Below are 19,386 nucleotides of genomic sequence, written 5' to 3'. Positions count from 1 at the left end.
ACCTGCCTCTGGCGGTCTTTGACGGAACAGCAATTTGGGGATTGCGTGAAAAAGTTAAAAGGTGCAAAAAGGTTTAAGCTTAATTAAAAAATGTACTTTCATGCCAAAAGAATAGGGGATCCTTCCACCTGTGCTAGTGAGTACAGAGTTAAAAAGAAGAAATTTTATTTTGTGATGGTGTGAAGCATTTTTTTAAAGGAAAACCTTTAAAGATTAGGATTTGTTATTTGGTGAATTGTGTGGTTGATATTTGAATGGTTATTCACAGATGCAGACAAGTTATGTGTTTTTTTATTTATTTATTTGTTTAATTTTCATTTCAATTTTATTTATATAGCCCAATATTACAACAATAGTCGTCTCAATGGGCTTCATACCAGTAATTGTAAAATTAAACATAATATCATAGTGAATATGAAGTCATAGAATTTAACAGGTAATGGCTAAACTAAACTAAACAGACCAAGCTGAACATTCCTGCCCTTCGACCCTCCTTCTCGGTAAGGAAAACCTCCTAAAAAACAGATGCAGGAAAAAGAAAGAAGAAACCTCCGGGGTGCCTACATGAAGCAGGGATCCTCCCCCAGGACGGTCAGGTGATGTACCAGAACTCGTAGAGAAGAATTAGCTTCTCTAACTCTACAACTACATGTTTGAAAAGTCCAGCAGATGAGCTTCATCCAGATGGAGTTGGGGGACGGCTGGGGGCGCGAGACGAGCCAGAGGCAGGGTCCATGGCCAAGTATAGGAGCACTGACGAGTCAACTGGAATCTGGATTCACTCCCAGGAAAGAGGGACAACACATTAATCTCACTGCACCAAACAGAGGCATGGAGAACTAAATGATAAATAAATAAACAACAATAGAGGAGAGGATAAGTAGCTGAAAATAGAGGACAGAACCCCATACGTTCCCCAGCTTTTATCTTCTACCAGGCTACTAACAACTAAGTGTTGTTGATTTTCAATTCAAACACGTTAATAGTAAGTTAAATATTCTCTGATTACTAGCTGGTCTGACAATAAGTCTCTCCAAAGAAGAATGTTTTAAGCCTAACTTTACATGTAGACACTGTGTCGGCCTCTTTTACATGAGCTGGGAGCTTATTCCATAAAACAGGATCTCTGTGGCTAAAGACTCTAGCTCCAACTGTACTTTTAGAAATCCTGGGAACCACAAGCAGTCCTGCATTTTGTGAGTAAAGTGTTCTGTTTGGGTGGTAAGGCCTTATGAGGATTTAATAATATATATGGGGTTATACCAATCAAGGCCGTTTTGAAAATACTTTTACTCCCTCTCCTAATCTCTATCTCCTCACAACCCCGTTTTGATGCATAAGGATGCATCTTATATGGCTGGTTTGGCAACAAACCACTCGGATCTGTCATTTCTGTCAAGCTGTCACTGACTCTGAATGGATCGAAACACCACAAGCCGATGAGATACACAGACGGAATATGAAACAATGAACAGACTCGGACGCAATGAAGCGGAAAAGGAAACAGAGATGATGTTTGAAATTTTGAACGTCACTGGCAACACGACCCCGGTGTGTTGATACAAGCTTCACCACACCGCTTCAAATCTTCAGGAAGAGCCATACAAGCTTCATAGCTTCTGTATCATTTGTCCATCACAAGTTTTGTCGTTATTTTCCATTTTCTCTCATTTTTAGGTGAGGGATTTTTCTCTTAAATTAGGTGAGTACATTGTAGTTATTTATTTTATTTAATAAAAATTTAGTAATTTAGATAGGCTCCGGCAGCCCCGTGACCCTGAAAGGAAAAAAAGTGGTTTAGAAGATGAATGAATGAATGAATGAATGAATGAATGAATGAATGAATGAATGAATGAATGAATGAATGAATGAATGAATGAATGAATGAATGAATGAATGAATGAATACATAGTGAATATTTTTCTGTGTTTGGTTGTTGAATAAATGTTTAAGTGTGCTTCATGGTGCGCTTGACCATGATCCTATGAAAGAGGGTAAAAAAGGGCACACTAAGGCCAGACTAAAGCAGTTTTATTTATTTTATTTTTCGCAATGGGGAATGAGAAAATGTTGTTTTTAGCCCTAATACTTCAAAAATTGTCACCAATAAATAAGTGCATAAAACAGTCAAGAATGTGTAGACGTCTTGAACTGTTCTTTCTGCAACATTTTATACCAAACTTGAAGTTTTTTTTCACAAGATATCATGAGCCTCTTCTATGTCTTAGCTCCCAAACCATTCCTTAAATGGTGTCACGCCTCGTGTATTGGGTCCGGCTCAAACCTCCGAGCCTCGGATGCATAACTTACACACCTGCCTGTCAGGAGAGTATTTGCTGACGTGCAGATACACACATGCGTACATGAGAGCCGGGAGATGAACTCTTATACATATTTTGGCATCCCGATGACTTTTTTTTTTAGTCAAAAACATGAAAGAAAAGGGGGAAAAACAGCAAAAAAAAAGGTTTAAAATCTTCAGAAAGAGTCTTCTTATCACACCATCTTGTTGAAGAATTGCTCAATCTCCTCACCGCTGGCTGACACGACAAATCCCTCCCCCCCCCAGCCGGAAATCTAATCCCGTCTCTGTGTGAGCGGCGAGGCACTGTGACAAATGGCTTGTAAGCGTCCCACCATGTTTCATCAAACCTTCTCCTCTCTTTGTCAGAGCCGAAAGATGGAAGACTTCCATGCAGTGTCTCACCTTAGGGACACGGCTCTGTTTAATAATTCAGCTGCTGTTGCTCCAGTCCTGGGGAGAGCGCTCATCAGTGACCGATGAACATCCCTGGTGGGCCGTAGCATGTCAAGCAAGGTTTCTCCTCAGTATTCCAAACGGATATGGACTGAAAGTGATAATTGCCATTCCTGCTTCAGCATTTGAGAGGTTTTTGCACCATAAGCAACATTTCAAAATCAAAAAACTGAAAGAAAGTGTGAGAAAACCCAACTTTGGAAGATATTCGTCTTGGATTCAATGTTAAACACCCAAAATGTAGCAGATGGTAGTTTGTAAGGTTGGATCAAAACTGTTGGAGAAGTGTAGAGGCTGTGTTTAAAAATCCAATTGTCAAGGTGTGTAATTCACCTTTGGTTCTAACTTATGTCCAATAGGGAAAACCAGCAAGGAGGCAGGTCTCCCATTGTCTTTCATGGGTTTGGATAGACTTTGAACTATAAATCGATTCACCTACAGCGTTCGTCCTCCATGACAAGGGCAAAAAGATGGCAGATTTGAGCTACAACCGCAGCTAAGTGATTCTTTACTGTGGCTCTACAGAACTGAAGCTGACTAGAATAATACAGCCAATCAATGCTTTATTTGGGAGACAAACACACAAAACAGTAAATCTGAGATGTAGATGTTGAAAGATAAAAGGTAGATAAACCGAATGCTACGTTCACACCGGGATCGGACACCCATATTTGAGCTATGAATGAGAAGCACATACTGTATATGCGGATTTCGGGCTTCCGCATTCAAAAGTCTTGTGTTCACGCGTCACTACGCAAGTTTTAAGTCCGTTTTTGAGCTTCACGTGCAAAACGCGTGGCCACTCACCACATGTCAGAAGTTAACCCAGTTGAACTTTGACTAATCGGGGACTGGATTTGGCAGTGACACGTGGATAGCGTCCTTTTCAAAAGACAGGAAGTACCAAACTATTTGAAAATTGATCATGAAGGAGGATTACATGACTTTGGTTTTTGCCTGGCCGGAATGATCAGAATACAGCCGTGAAAGAAAAAGTCACCATGCCACATGAGCCTGGTGAGTGCGTAGCTTAAGGAATAAGGGCAGCTGTCTTTCTCACTACTCTTGCTATTGATGATGGTCAACATCAAGTGTTGGAATAGAAGCAAACTGTGGTTGTCTTTTGATGTCAGGTGTTCTCTACCTTTTAGAGTCTTGGATTTAGGTTGAAGAAGTCCAAGCTGTATCTGTAGATTTATATTTCTGTTCTGAAAGAAGGATTTCCTTGAAATTGGTTTTGGTTGGACCGTCAAGCATTGACATAAAGTTTTATTTGACCAGCAAGTTTCATTTTGATTGGAAATGACACAAGCGTCACCCACCAAGTAGTTTACCAATCATTGACGGTCTTAGAGAACTGGAACGACTGAATGTGACTGCACCCACTGAAAGTGGCTTGCTTCAGGTTCCAACGAAATGAAGCAAATACCGTCCTCCTTTGTTTTTGTTTTTTTATGACATGGGCATTGCGATTTTGGAACGGCCAACATCATGAAGCTGTAATTGCTCTAAGTTGGTCTTAGTCCACATTTCTAAGGCAACCACTCACAGCAATCAGGAATGAGATTGTTGGACGGCCACACCCCTTCCAGTGAAAGGGGACCTAAGTAGAGTCTGTCAATCAAAAGTTTTGAATGTTCGGTGTGAGGGCCAGTGGGTGTCACAAATTTTCATTAAGGCATCTGATTGGTCAGTTTATAACTTCGATAAGTAGTTATAAAAAAATAAAAAATATAGGAAACAAAAACATATTTAAAAAAAAACAATAGGATTATCCATAACATGTTAAAAATGGGTATAGGAGCAAGAATGATTATTTTGACAAATGTCTATTTATGGGATTTTGGCTTCTTGGAACCAGCGAGTACTTCTTATTTGGAACTCAAAGGGGTAGGAATTGCTTTTTCCAGTTCTCTTACAAAAGCAATGTTTTGAACCAACAGCAGAATATCCCCCCTTAATTCTCAGCCAATCACAATCTAATTTTTTGCCTTTAAATTCATGGATTGTAGATGGTTTGTAGGCCCTCCTCCACACTTGTTCTCCACCTGGAGCAATACTTTGGAATGGCCTCTAACCACCATCAATGACTAGATTGTGTGGTTTATACATCTGTGGGTCGAGGTCATCCCTTGCACAAAACACGTCATTGTCCCAGCGCTCAACCGCCAAAGATTATAGACTCATTTCATGCAGATCTTTCTGTAACACAAATACATCTTCTTAATATCTCTTTTTTCTGGCGCAAAGATTTGAAGGATTAGCAACAGTTGGCTAAAGTTGATCCAGTTGGACTCTCTTTTCCGCCGATGTGTGACATCCTCGTTGCGTTTCCAAAAACCTCAGAACATCAGATGCGGTAAAGTGAGGCGAGCGACCCCTTCGAGTTTGACTGAAGATCCTCTGAGTCCTCTGGGATTGAGCGGCGTCTCAATGAGCACTGGAGGTTAATGTGCATCTGTGGAGAACACAGCGGATAAAACGCACTCCACTGGGTACCAATGACGAAAAAAGAAAAATCAATGCCCTGCTCGGCTCGCCTCCCTCAGATTCATCCTCTCAATGCCACTAGACTGGCATGGCGGTTGGAATTTTTTTAACACCAGAAAGTTTGCTGTACATCACTTCTTGCTTTCGGTGATATCGAACAGGCGAGATGGGAATTGCAGAGTTATATATATTTTATAGGTCCAGCGGGTTACATTTCATTCCCCTGATCTGCGGAATGGTTGCTTTGGGAATAAGGTTAATCCCTAATGGTTATGTCTTTCTTCTCTCTGCACTCAATTTTGTGTTTCTTGGAAATAAAGAGTGAACATTTTTGTCAGTGTACTGTTGGGGGAATTACAGAGCCATAACTTTTTACCCTGCAACATTTATGTGCCATCCCTTTAAACCAAGGCTGGAAAACAAGCAGCAGAGGAGACCTGGCTGCATTCTTGTGTTTGACAACACCGGGAGGGACGATGAGCCGAGAAAGGGTGGCGGAAAAGGTTTGTTCTAGCTGAAAAGATGAAGACGATGCAGTTGGAGCTCGCGAACGGCAGTGACTGACGAGCGGAGCCAATTAAAGTGTTGCGGAGTCTGAGCAGCCGGACCGTGGCGTTACACTGGGAATCAAAGGGAGGCTTTTTTTTTTCTCCACACGGGCTCAAGAACGGGAGAAAAAAAAAAAGAAGAAGAAAGCCTTGCAACCAATGTCAACCATTTCCACCGAACAATTCGTGAACAACTGCACACTCACGATAACACTGCTTTGTTCTTTCTGAGCTGCTGATCTCCCTCTGCAGATAGGAGCCACAGAAAGCATATAAAGCACACACATATGCGTGGCGAGGGTGAGGGGGGGGGGGGGGACCCTTCCACCCACCACACCCCCTTCAAGTCCAGCAGTGTTTTCTGAGCAGAGAGCTGAAGAAACAGCATGATCTAAATAGCTCATTAACTTTTGATGACTGGGTCCTTCGGCTGTAGATCTTGAAAGCAAACGGGAGCCAGACTCCTTATGGCTATTGATTCAAAAGCAACCCCCCCCAACCCCCCGTTTGAATGCACTGGCCAGGGCAACCAGGGACACCAAATAATTCATGCCAAGATCTGTGCTTTTTTGTTAATGACTGATTGGGACAACAAATGCCTCGTTCTATTTTATTTTTAAAGAGCAAACCACATTTGTCGGAACATCTTTTACAGTTGTCACCACTTTATTGATACAACCCAGAGCCCCGGAGAGGTTGGAAAAGCGGTGCAGAAGTCTCTAAGTCAAAGCAAATATGCAAATGTTTGGACTTTTAGAAACGTCAGATGTTTTCCAAGTGCTTTCGGAAGCATTAGAAATGATTGTGCAAAGATTGTATCATTTTGTTTTTGTTTGTGACGCAACAGGAAAAAGTTTGTGCAGTCTCTATTATGCAGTCTGGTCACAAATCAGTCAACTTTTGATCTAATGCCTTAGTTACAACTGTTCTTATGGGTGTATGCGAGCGAAAAACGGGGCACACGAAAGTGCATGCTGCAGGCGACAAGTCACAGTGAACACTTAAACAACATGTAATGCTACGCACACACCGGGCTGGTTCTTGAACGGTCGCAACCGGTCGGGAAAAAAAACGTGTTTATGGTTAACAACGATATTAGAAAATCTGTCCATCTCGCTGCTCAGGACAGAATCTGTTGTGCACTGTTGAGAGCGGATCCTCCACTGAAATCCCAGACAAAACCACCAGCTGCTGTTGGTCTTTCATTCAAGAATAAGTGGAGCTCAGCAAAATGGGGAGAAAATGGGTTATACCAGAAAAGCACTATGGAGGGGTCATTCTTTTAATCTTATAAATATACATTTTATAACACTTTGGTATTTTCCTCTGTCTGAAAATCTAAAATGTTTTTTTAGTATGTGACTCTTTGATATGTGGCAGTCATAACAGAAACCACCCGGACCCTTCCTACCAATAGTGACACATCTGGACACGTCTGATGATGCGCACACGCAGTCATTTACTGTCACGTTAATGTGCAATGACCCTCTAAAGTCACAGGTGTTGTTCGTGGTCTACCTGACAGCGTCGCTGGTTGTGCAGCTGGTACACCTGTCAGAGAGTCCTACCCATTTGACAACCCTAACTCCGGCTGATGACAGGTAACCTGTCATTAACCTATGACCCAAGGACGGACCCGTCTTCAAAAAATCCACAGAGAAATCATGTTTAACCCAGCACGACTGCTTGATTACTTCAAACCTAGGGTTGGACGTCTTTTCGGGTCAGTCATCCGCTCCTTCACAGCTGCTGCTTCATACAGAATCCTCTTACAGACGTTTCTGAACACTTCAAAACCTAGCTGGTTTAAAAGTTGGTTGATATTTCCACATGCGCTGAACCGTTCTGAAAACTCACCTGGCATTTAGAGCTGTTTAAGTGATAAGTGTGCACTGACTGTTACAGAAACAGACAAGCAAAGCGTTGTTTGCACCTACAGGCAGTTCACCTGTCTCAATCCCCGTATGGGTGCTGTAAATTGAAGTTTCGTCCGTTTGCTTTCAAAAATTTTGGGTTTACTAATAGCGACACATATCTATCGACATTGGACGCGTGTTGCAAGTGAAAGCAGGTTGAATTTTGACTGCAAGGTTTGCACCACTTCAACATTTTGCACTAAGCCTCTTCACACCGTAGGGGGCAGACTTGCGCTAGTAAATTGTAGAAAAAGAAGCCCCTCCATGCTTGTCCAGTGTGAAAACCATCGGCCCACACACGTGTTTTGCCCAGTGTGTCCATTGACTAAACTGTAACTTTCTATTTTGTGCAAATCAGAGGTTAAGTAATTTGATTTTTTGGCTACTCTGCCACATGGCTAAGAAAAGTTCTTTGGAACCAGACTGTAAATGTTTATTTTTCTTTTAAAGTTGGAATATTTTACACTAGACTGACTTGCTCCTTGTGGCTACGTCAGGAACTACACCTTCCTCGAGTTAACTTAGTTTTAAAACAAGTTTTAAGCCAGAAATCTGTTCTCTTTTTATTAAAAATAGCTGTTTTAACAGAAAACTGTAGGAATTTGCCACATGGATCCACTGATTCCCAGGATTCTATTAACCCTTGTGCTATCCTAGGCACTTTAACATTGGGAGTTGGGTCATCTAGACCAGTGTTTTTCAACCAGTGTGCCGCGGCACACTAGTGTGCCGTGGGAGATGGTCAAGTGTGCCGTGGGAAATTGCCCTCATTATCTGATCTAAAAACATTTCCCATCTCCAGGATTTCAGCTCTCTGTTCATCCAAACAGGCCCTGATAAAACACTGAGGAGTTAGGAATATAAAAGATCGTAAAATACTTTTTCCTTGCGTTTATTTTATTTTATTAAAGACATTTTGATAAGAATGACCGTACCGCGATCCAGCTGCAGCTCCGGCTGTATTTGGGAAAATTCCCGTCCCTTTGACTCTCTCCACCAATCATTCTTGAGGGGCTTAATCACATGTCATCAGTCTGACCAATCAGAAGTGGTTAAAGTCTTCACTTCCTTGTCCTGATTTAGCTCGTAAAGTCGCTCAGTTCTAACAAAAATACCAGCTAAAGCTCGTCTTTAGCGGTGTAGCTTTCCACAGAATCCGGTATCAGACCGTGGAACAATTGAACAAAACAGTGAAGCTCCGAAAACCGATCTCCGGCCGTTTTATGCACTACATCTCCCATGATGCATTGGGTTGTGAGAGTGACAGGGCACAAGGAGATCTGTCGTTAAACGTCTTGAAACCAACGAACACACATCAAACTGTTTTTAAATCTTCTAACTTAACTTTTATTGAATCTTTTAGAAAAAAACAGCTGCAGTTTCCAGCTTTTTCTGTAACAATTATCTCAAAAATGCATGTGAGATTGTGGAGGGGCTGTAGATCAAAACAGACTATGAGTTTCTCCTTTTTTATTTAAATTTTTGGATGCTGGTGTGCCGCGGGATTTTTTTTAAGGTTAAAGTGTGCCGTGGCTCAGAAAAGGTTGAAAAACACTGATCTAGACCCACTAGACAGTGCTCTGAACCTTCGTTCTTCAATGATTTTTCATCTTCACTGGTGTCCATGGATTACATGAAATCTTTCCACCTTTGTCATGGTAGGGAGAACACGTCAAAGTAAGGGTGGGGTAATCTAAGATAGCACAAGGGTAAAAATAAATAAATGAAATAAATTAGGGAAGAAGTCAGAATCCGGCAATATATTTACAAATTCAGAGCTTCTCACACTGTAATCCCACCAATGGATCATTTGGGCGAAGAAGATGGGCGTGGACAGGATTGTGCGATTATTGGCCTCTCTTGTGGTGCTTTTTTCATTTTTGGATCTTTATCTTTTTCATAAATAAGTGTGTTTTCATCAAACCCCTTGACACAGATTGATGGATTTTCGCATCAAACCTATTCCACTCCAAATGCACCCCAAAACACCGTCCATAATTTTTCACTATACCAGTTGATTCACTTCCATTATATGCCTAGGAACCTTTTGCAAGCATTAGTTTCTTTTAGAAAAAGTCAGAGACGAACCACAACCCAGTTCGTATTTGACAAGATCACCTTATGCTGAATCATCATTTTCAGACGGCAGTAATGGAGAATGTGTCCAATCTAAGGTATGATGTCGAAAATAAAATGCAAAAAAAGAGTAAAACAAACAAACATGCAAAATCACACTGAAAATATCAGTGAGATCCGCGAAAAGGTGAATCGTGATATACTGAGCTACCGCTTAGCTTAAATTTAGCTAAAATATGTTAGTTTGGGGTTGATGGCAAGTGTGAAAGGACAATGGATAATGCATATTTGATGTTTTGCAAAAGATTTTTAAGCAGCCACATTTAGCATGAAGTCATGCTGTAATTAGCTAAGTTTGGACCAAGCATTCTGTTTTTTTTTTTGTTTGTTTTTTGTTTTTTAATTTGGGATTAACCAACATAAAGAATCTATGTTGGGCATGAGACGTCAAAATGGACTCTTGAACAAAACAAAACGATTTGTTTCAGTGAGATTTTTTTGGGACCTTGTCACCATTTGTGCAATATCTTTAACAATAACATATCAAGTAACTACTTCATATTTTATTGCATTTCCCATTCGGCCCCTTGGTCGTCATAATGGATGAGCAAGATAATGGCATGTAGTTAAGAGTCGACCAGTCATGACTGGCTGCCTCTGGTCATTCTGGCAGTTACACAATAAAGACTCTTGCATTTATTCAATATATTTACATTCACAGACATTATTTTAAATATTCTAAAATTCAAAATATTTTTATAAAACATTTTTCTTCAGCATATAAGTGATATTTTTTTTTGCATAGTTTGGTCAGGAGTGCGACTTATTCTTAGATGCAGTTGCATGTGATGTTATTTATTCATTTTTTTAAATTTTAGATAAGTCGTGTCATGTGTGAAGAACCATTAGAGGGCGCTGTGGGTGTGTGTATCGCCATTTACAGCCTTTTTCTTTTACAGTTCTATTCTGATATATGAAGGACTCAAATTACAATTATTCAATTCTTCCCCATGATCACTTTTCCAACTGTTGGCACTAACCAGTTCACACGTCTCTACCAACTCAGGGTTCCGGATTGGTCAAAGTTCAATCTTGTATAACTTGCAACATGCGTTCAATGTACATAGAGCCCGAAAAACGTATGACTTTTTTCAAGTGGCCTGACCTGGTTGGCCTAGTTTAATATGTAACGCCTGTTTAATGGCCACACGTTTTGTAAGTAGACCTCGAAAATGGTTGTAGAAACCTGTGTAGCTATGCATGAACTTTATAACACAGTGGTGTGAAATGCGCGTTTACATAGACTTTTCATCGGAAGTGGCCACTTCAACGTGAGTTGCCGAGGCCGGTAGCAATGCAGCATGACTTACACAAGATTTTTTTCCTTTTTTACTAAGCATTTTTTGGCTGCTGCGACTTATACTCTGCAGCAGCTTATAGTGCGGAAGATACGGTAAAATGTATTACAGATTAGTTTCTTTTTGACCCTTTTGCTTCTTAAAATCTTTAGAAAAACATGTCCGGGATCAGTTTGGAGACTACTCCGAAAAATATTTATTATTGAGTATGGGGGGGGGGCTTAATGCTTCTGATGGAATAGTGAACGGATGTATGTAAATTTGGATTAGTGGGATAAGCCCCCCCGTCAGCTCAAATAAGTATTGTCGCCATTGTGCGTCTGGCCATGTTTTTTTGGCGGCGACTCGACGGTCGCTTTAGGCTAAAGGAATAAATATGAATGAGCTCTTTACCTACGATATTGCTTCAATTAAAGGCTTCACCTTATAACTGTGTTTCCAGAAAAAGGGGTTGGGGGTGGGTGGTTGGGTGGGGGTTGAAATAAAGTGTGCCTGAGGGAAAGAAAAGTCTATACTTTCAAATCACACCTCGATTACTGCAGGCCAATGGGCCCCGTGTCCGGAGCCGATAGTGCCGCTCCACGGCTCAACCTCTATCTGGTGTGATTCCTCCAGCATCACATTCCACGTGGCGCCAGGGGAGACGGAGCGAGGGAGCGAGGAAAGCACTGATAAGCCGCGCAGCTAGTCGTGTAGAGGGTCAGTGTGGCGGAGAGATAGGCCGGCAACGCGGAAAAACAGAAGCCAACCGTGACTACTTTTTCAACTCAACCTCTGGTCATCCTAAATACGCCTGCGTTATCTCAGCCGGGACGGCGTCTGATTTTGTCTGACGCTTCCTCACAGCGTCGTCAACCCGCCATTGTCCAGGTGCGAGGCTGTGTTTTCCACCGAAAAGTCCAGAGGAGATGAAGGGAAGCCTCTGCATTGATTTTTGCACCTCAAGCTGTCCTTGAATATAAACGGCGCCGTTTCAACCCACTCCCTTGTTTTACCTCCTTTTTCTACTTCCACTCACCAGCGAAAGAGATCGACGCCAGCCTCTGCGCTATAGCGCTGACACCAAGACAGAAGGCAAACTGAAAGAATTTGATCTCTTCTGGAGCGCACGTTCTAATCTTTGCCCGACCGATCCACCGGGGGCGGCGACACTTACAGTACAACTCACTCATCTCCAACGGCGCCTTTGATTCTCCCTCTCCCCTCTGCTGATTTCGCATAATCACACGGTAATGAGGTTGGCCGCGGCGTGCTGGCACGGCCCCAGCGCCCAGCAAGCCGGCGCTTGCATATTAAAGGGGAGCATATGCGTGGAGGTTTTAACTTAAGAGGGGGAGGATCTGGCGAAAAAGAAATGGTCTGGAGCCCTCAACTCGCGGGCACATTTGTTAGAAATACAATTACACAGGCGCACAGAAGCATACAAGACTCCACAATGATTTCTCCATCCTCCAGCCGCTGGAGCGGCTAATTTCCTCAGCAGCTAAGTAGTTATAGATTGTTTCGTAGCAGAAGCTGGTGTTGATGGAGTGAAGCTCAATGGATGAGGGCCACGTATCGCATGATTGTTTCTGCTTCATATCTGACACACAGTTGAAGGTTGTTTCATATTGGAGCTACATTAAGTGACATTAGCTGATTTCTTTCACTGGTTCAAGTGACGGGAACATCTCACCCAGTCTGACTAAAGGACTCTGCAAGTGGTTTGGTTTCCACCAGCACTAACGGAAAGTACCTCATACCACTCACCAGCTCTACTTTAGCACAGATTTACAGAGAAGATTTAAAAACCAATAAAATGAAGATGAATAGTTAAAAGGTTGGTGTCCCCTCCCCCACCCATTGTACATTTTTTTTTTTTGGTCTGTCAGGCAAGATTTCAACCACGGAGCTTACTCAAAGTTGGGTTGGGAAACTTTTTTTCTTCTTCTCATCAAGCCACCCCATTTGTTGCCATAGCAACGTCCTCAAGTTCAGGTCATGGGAGCTTAAAGCTTGTTTTTACCCTGCAAAAACATTTTTTTTTTTTAATTTATCGTCACATTAACACATGGACCATCTGGATCTCATCTTTGTCATCACCATGTATTACCCTCAGATTACATTATATCCTGTTTGTAGGGCAGTGGTCCCGAACCCTTTTTTTTTTTGGTCAATGGACCGGTTTAATATCAAACATTGTTTTCATCGATCCAATGGTCCAATCTATTTTCAATAATAAAAAAAAAGAATGTGTGTTTTTCATGCAAATTATTTTTCAGGCCAATTGAACAATTGAACTACAAAAGCAAAGAACTCCAACCAGGCTGGGCTTTAACCTCATCTGCACATGAAAACTATACGATGAGCTGCATTTAAAAGTATAAATGTGTTGCTGTCATTGACATGTGGATAAAACACATCATCAGTCTGTCTTATCCACATTTTTTTCCAATTTTTCAAGATACATTTTTTCCATTTGTTTTTATTTTTTATTTTTTTCTTGTTCAAGATTCTTTTAAATCTGTTTTTTCTTTTTTTTTTAGATATAGTACACTGATTTTTGATATATTTGTTTTATATACTTGGCTTTTTGAGAATTTTGTGGGCTACAATTGTTGTCCAAAAGCAACGAGATGGAAACACGTCTACAACTTTACAACACTGGTTCACACTAAGAGAGAATAGTGATATTATGAGTTTGTTTTAACAATAATGAGGACATGTGATGTTTTTTGGGATTATTTTTGGTTTCTGGTTACTGAGAAACTGCTTTTTCTTCGACTGGGGTGTTTTCTAGGTGCTTAATTGACGGTCCCGTTCTGCTTCTGCAGCGTTACGTGGATCGACATCAAGGCAAAGCTTAGAACAGGCGGATCATATTCATCTAAAAAAACTCAGTCTGTAACTCAATTTCTGCACACAATAAACGAACAAAAATAAACAAGCACAAAAAACAAAGAAAAATTTGAGAAAAACAATTTTAGAACTGAAACCACCCTTTGTTTTATTTTTAACTGAATGCAATACGTTTCCATTAAACAATGCCAAAGTTGGTGTTTGATAAATTTTTTCCGTAAATAGCAGATTTCCTTTTCCTGTAAGTTGAAGACTCTTTCTCAAAAGATGTTGGTTTAAATAATATATATTTTGTTAACAAAATTAACTTATTTGTGATATGAAAAACACTTCTCTCCATGTTAGAATTGGTTAATTCACGTTGACCGCATAAACCGTCAAAGAATTACTGTATGTCAAAGAGCCTGTGTTATTCACCGGCGACAAAAAAAATTGAAAAATCATGACATCTAAGGAAAATGACTTTCTGCACAACTGGGTTCAAGAGAAAACCTAAATGATCGAAGTAAACATGGTTATTTTGGTTGAAAAGTTAAGGCTGTTCAACAAGGAAGGCAATGGGGACAGCCTCATCTTTGTAACAATGATTTCACTTTCACTATTGAAAATCTTAGGCCTTCACTGTTAATCAACTGTTTACTTGACTTGAACAGTTTTCATGAAGATACCTTTGAAAAACAATCATTTTACTTGATTTAACTCAAGTGTGCTCAGGTCAACTGACATCAAACCGCTTTGAAGTACAGCCAGAGATGCTGAATTGAAAAGGGCAGTTTGATTGGAATTTCTTATCATGAGCAATTCAGAGAGTGTAATTTGAAGCTCTGGGTTGAGCCAATGGTTGCCAAAACTAAAAAAATATCTCTACTTTTGTGATTTAAATGTTTTGTAAAAATCCTATACGATGCTATTCTTAGGCCTTTTAGAGCCAACTACTGTATATCCATGTGTATGGTAATATTGTTGCCTTTGGCACACTAAAGAACAATTTATTCAATTAAATATTAGTTATTTTCGGAGGTCATTTCGAACCTGGAAGTAAGGCAACTTGATCTCTGAGGCTTAGGCAATCTCTCCATATAAGAGTTGCCCATTTTATATCCTCTGCAGCGTCCAAACCTTTACAAAGATGGATGTGCAGATTGTGTATAGAAAAAGGAAAGCAGGTTTGCTGATCACCACTAGTTCAGTTGAGAAAGTGGGTGTGTGTGTTCGCCTGGGGGCGGTGCTGGCGTTGGGGGCAGTGCTGGCAACCCAGACTCGTCCTAGAAAACCAGTTTTCAGAGAGCAGTTTTTTAGACTTTCTGTGCAATAACTGACTTTTCATCTACCTCTACACACAATACTTAATATGCTGCACTTTATTGCACCCCACTTTATTTTCTTTTCACACATGTATTTAATTGTTTCTTGTACATATTTTGATATTTACAGTATTTTTTACCACTCCAAGGCTGCTAAAATTTCATTGTATTATTGTGTACAATGACAATAAAGGATTCTTTTTTTTTTTTTTTTTTTTTTTTTTTTTTCTTCTTTTAACTTGTTCTGTCCAACAGCTGAGCAAACAGATTAGAGCTGAAGGCTTTTTGTGTTGGACAGGTTTTACTATCACAAAAAGAGGTTATATAGCTTCAAGAAACTAGAGTGTAGATTTGTATAAACCCCTTTTTGTCGTATTATTTTTTATTTATTTGTTACATTTAGTGTGTGTGGGGAGGGAGAGGGGAAGAATGTGAGGGGAGGGTGGAAGAGAGTAAAAGGAAGAAAGGTGAAAAGGTGGGGGATACAAGCACTGATTTGACTAAGTTATTAATTTAAGCTGTAACAATTATACCAGATCTGCTGGAAAGACGAATGTTACATCAAAGGTGAAAATCTGACACTAAGATGAGCGAGAAAAAAAAACTGTCCATCAATACACTGTAGGTAAGGAGGAGGGATGAAGCAGACAGGGAGCAGTGTGGAGTGTGCACGTGCACGTGGGGGTGGAGATACATGCATGCTGCCGACGTGAACCATGTGTTCATAAAGGGAGCCAGATCCTACCCAGCCAGACCAGCCAGACCAGGAGAGGGGAGGAGAGCCCCCCAGGCCAGAAGCCCCCCCAGCATCCGGACCCAGGCAGCCCGGGAGGGGAGGAGGAGGGGACCGCCCACCCCACCAGCCAGGCACAGAGAGGGCCCCCCTACAGGGGCCCCCCCAATGCCCAGAGGCACAAGCGAACCCAGTGTCCGGCCCCCAGGCCACAAGACAGGAGCGCTTAGCCGTACCAGGCGGCAGCCATGGGGGCCACCGGGCGCCGGACACCGAGACAAAGGCCAGGGACGAAGCCAGGGCCCCCGGAACCCAAGAGCCGGCCACCACCCGACCGGCGCCCCGTCCCCGCAAGCCAGCCCAGGCCCGCGACCTTAGCAACCCAGGAATCGCCACGCACCCACAGCCACAGCCACCCCCCTAAAACCCTACGCACTACCCCCCCCCCCCGCCATAATATCTGACCCCCCCTCCCCAACCCTCTCAGTGCCCTCCCCTCTCTGTGATGGGGAGGGAAAGCCCCAGAGGGTCCCAGCGAGCCAGCCCCCAGGTCGGTCCTACCCATGCACTCACACACACATACTCACAATCATCTGGTTACCCTCCCTACCCCCGCCGCCAAGCAGCAACCCCCCCCCCAGCCGGCCGACCCCCAGCGCCGCATGCCCGACCCCTCCCGCAGCCGACAGGACACCCATAAGCCCGGCCGCCCCGAGAGGACCAGGCGGGTGAAGACCGGCCGCCCCCCCCCGACCCCACCCATGTATGGAGGTGTGGGAGTGCTGTGTGTGTGCTGCAGGTAAAATAGGAGGTCACCAGTGTGGGGGGATCCACCGCTGCCAAGCCGCAAAGCCCCCCACTCCGGAGTCCCTCTGTGAGTGGTGTGTATTTGCTGTGTGTGTGCTGCTAGCATGCAGTGTGTGTGTCTAAAGAGGAAGTTAAAATTGTGGGGGGGCCAGCGAAAGGTGAGCACGGATGTTTCACCGTGCCCCCCTCCACCAGACCCTCTCCACAAGGCCCTAGATGAATCAGAGTGTCTAATATGCAAGTAAAAAGCGGGGAGGAGGGCGGGTGCCAACGAGAACCCAGAGAGGGGCATCCCCAGTGAGCCCCGCCAGCATACCCCTCCCATCCAGATCCCGGGGCCCTATGTGCCTGTGTGCAATATTTGTTTGGGTGAGAGCGGGGAGGAGCGGGCGGATGGGCACAACCGGGGGAGAAGGCTCCCCCGAGCGACCGGCCCCCCAGCCGGCCGCGGTAGGCGCCCCCCCTCCCAGAGCGGCCGGGCAGCCAGAAACGCCAAGCCAGCCGCAGTTGGAGGCCAGAGCCTCGCGGCGCCGAGAGACAGCCAGCAAGGAAGGGTCCCGGTGCCAGAACGGGGGGGCAGGGGGTCCAGCCCCACCATTCATACCCTGGCCCCCCTAAGGACTAGCACACTGCCCCCCCAGGCCCCCCCCCCCAAAAAAATAAATAAGTAATAATACTTGCTGGCAACCCAGACTCGTCCTAGAAAACCAGTTTTCAGAGAGCAGTTTTTTAGACTTTCTGTGCAATAACTGACTTTTCATCTACCTCTACACACAATACTTAATATGCTGCACTTTATTGCACCCCACTTTATTTTCTTTTCACACATGTATTTAATTGTTTCTTGTACATATTTTGATATTTACAGTATTTTTTACCACTCCAAGGCTGCTAAAATTTCATTGTATTATTGTGTACAATGACAATAAAGGATTCTGATTCAGATTTTAGACGAATGTTCAGAAATGCTGGAATGGATCAAAATAGCGCTTTGGGGTTTCTTTTTGTAAGGGAAGAACACTATAATACAGTTGATTTTGCATGATACAAGCCCTATACACCAAAGCAGTTTTGGACTGATCTTTATATTATTTATTGGCACCATAATATAAATGTGGTGCCTGTAAGGTAAAACTCTGATGAAAATGGTGTTTTTAGTGTTTTCAACATGTATTTGTGGGATTTTTGGAGCACATCTATAAAGAAAATTAGGATTAACCTTGAATTTCTGAGTATTTACTGATTCCAATTGTTGTAAAACAAAAATGCCATTTGAAAAAGATTTTATTTTTGACGTGGAAAACATGCTGGGCGAGCCACATGCTCCATTCTCCGCCCACATTCTAATACAGCCGCTTGTAGTCGCATGCTCCAAGTATTACATTTCAGTCATTTGTGATACATGGGTGTAATTCATACGTGTGTCTTGGTTCGTCATTCGTCGATGTGCACAGATTTGCTACGAGGGTTTCAGCCGACGCGTCTTTACGTGGAATTTGAGTTTTTGGTCAGTTGAGAATTTCGCAGTTTATAGATATTTTACGTAGCATATACGCCATTACTACCTACATTTTGAATGAATAGCTTTTATTGTCACATGTACAGCTTTTACACTGACATACGAGACATTTTACGCAATTGCGCGTGATTTTTTGTGAGATGCATACGCAAATTTGTACTTTTTTATGATTGGCTGGGGTATTTGTGTTCAGATTCCCAGAGTTTTGGTCGTACTTGTCCTCTGGTATCATTTGTTTCGAGTCCTCCGAGCTTTCTGGCCTGGTGTGCCCACGTTGGGTCACATTGACCCGGGGGTTTTGGGCCTGTGGGGCATGAGGTGCTGGGGATGAGTTGTGCTGCTTAGATGCTGACACCCCGTCCAAAAGGAAGACAGGGTGGACAGCTCCTTCTGGGTCCTCTCTTCTTTAGCTTTTTATTATCATTTCTCTTTTATTTGCGTGTTTTTTGTGTGTATTTTATTATGAGGGGCTTATTCTATTATTTTATTGCATGTGTAGGAATTGGGTTTTTTGCGTTCTTGGTTGTTTTCATGTACAGGAGAGTGTACAAAAAAGATGGAAGGAGTATTTTGAGGAGCTGATGAACGTGGAAAATGACAGGGAAAGAAGGGAGGAAGATGTGGTTGTTGTGGAGCAGGAAGTAGCAGAGATTGGAAAAGATGAGGTTAGGAAGGCTCTGAAAAGGATGAAGAGCGGAAAGGCCGTTGGTCCTGTTGACCTACCTGTGGAGGTATGGAAGTGCTTAGGAGAGACAGCAGTGGAATTTCTAACGAGGTTGTTCAATAGGATTTTAGAGAGTGAGAAGATGCCTGAGGAATGGAGGAGAAGCGTTCTGGTTCCGATCTTTAAGAACAAGGGTGACACGCAGAACTGCAGCAACTATAGAGGAATAAAGTTGATGAGCCACACAATGAAGCTGTGGGAAAGAGTAGTGGAAGCCAGGCTTAGGAAGAAGGTGGAGATTTGTGAGCAGCAGTATGGTTTCGTGCCCCGTAAGAGCACCACTGATGCCATTTTTGCTTTGAGAATGTTGATGGA

The sequence above is a fragment of the Oryzias latipes genome, chromosome 2, assembly GCF_002234675.1.
Source record: "Oryzias latipes chromosome 2, ASM223467v1".
Classification (NCBI taxonomy): Eukaryota; Metazoa; Chordata; class Actinopteri; order Beloniformes; family Adrianichthyidae; genus Oryzias; species Oryzias latipes.
Note: the sequence above shows the minus strand (reverse complement) of the source record.